This window comes from Rhincodon typus, unplaced genomic scaffold (assembly GCF_021869965.1).
Source record: "Rhincodon typus isolate 14 unplaced genomic scaffold, sRhiTyp1.1 hic_rhity00000062, whole genome shotgun sequence".
In the NCBI taxonomy this organism is placed as follows: domain Eukaryota; kingdom Metazoa; phylum Chordata; class Chondrichthyes; order Orectolobiformes; family Rhincodontidae; genus Rhincodon; species Rhincodon typus.
This window is the reverse complement of record NW_025965700.1, coordinates 217,812-219,145: the sequence shown is the minus strand read 5'-3', so window position 1 is coordinate 219,145 and position 1,334 is coordinate 217,812.

Below are 1,334 nucleotides of genomic sequence, written 5' to 3'. Positions count from 1 at the left end.
AGGAACAGGCCTCAGCCACCCAGACCAGGCCTCCCCACCCAGGAACAAGCCTCAGCCACCCAGACCAGGCCTCCCCACCCAGGAACAGGCCTCAGCCACCCAGGAACAGGCCTCCCCCACCAGGAGCAGGCCTCAGCCACCCAGACCAGGCTTCTCCCACCAGGACCAGGCCTCAGCCATCTGGACCAGGCCTCAGCCATCCAGACCAGGCCTCCCCACCCAGGAACAACCAGACCAGGCTTCTCCCACCAGGACCAGGCCTCTCTCACCAGGACCAGGCCTCAGCCATCTGGACCAGGCCTCCCCACCCAGGAACAGGCCTCAGCCACCCAGACCAGGCCTCTCCCACCAGGACCAGGCCTCAGCCACCCAGACCAGGCCTCCCCCACCAGGAACAGGCCTCAGCCATCCGGGCCAGGCCTCAGCCACGCAGACCAGGCCTCCCCCACCAGGAACAGGCCTCAGCCATCCGGGCCAGGCCTCAGCCACGCAGACCAGGCCTCCCCCACCAGGAACAGGCCTCAGCCATCCGGGCCAGGCCTCAGCCACCCAGACCAGGCCTCTCCCACCAGGAAAAGGCCTCAGCTACTCAGACCAGGAGCAGGCCACTCCTCTCCAGCCTTTAGGCTAAGCATTGCAGATGCCCCGCATAAACATGACCGACCAACACCATGCTCGACAACGGGGGCGGTGCCCCGCAACAACATGGCCGACCCCATGCGCACGTTTACATTATACGGGGGCGGTGTGGGGCTTAAACTTGGGCGTACGGGGCAGATGCCCCGCATAAACATGACCGGCCAACTGCGACACCGACCAGCTCCGTTCTAATCCAACACGGAAGATGCCCCGCTTAAACATGGCGGCTGTCGCACGTTCCAAACAACGGGGACGGTTCCCCGCTTAAACATGGCTGAACCCCACCCACAACAACAAACTACCAATCAAATAACGGGAGACATTGACCCGCTTAAACATGGCCGAACAGCTGCATTCTCAACAACGGGCGCCTCGTAAACATGGCCGACACCAAATACGTTCAAAATAACGGGGACTGTGCCCCGCATAAACATGGCCGCATACACCCGATGCGGGGACGGTGCCCCGCATAAACATGGCAGAAAACAACGCTCTAACCAAAGAGGACGGCGTCGCGGTTAAACATGGGCCGGCCAACTGCATCCTAAACATCGGGAAGGCTTACCCGCTTAGCCATGTCAGTCCCGCCTCATTCTAACCAAAGGGGACTGTGCCCCGCATAAACATGGCCGGCAAACTCCATTTTCCTGGGTGAGAAATGGTGCCCCGCATAAGCATGTCTGACCTGAGCCGTG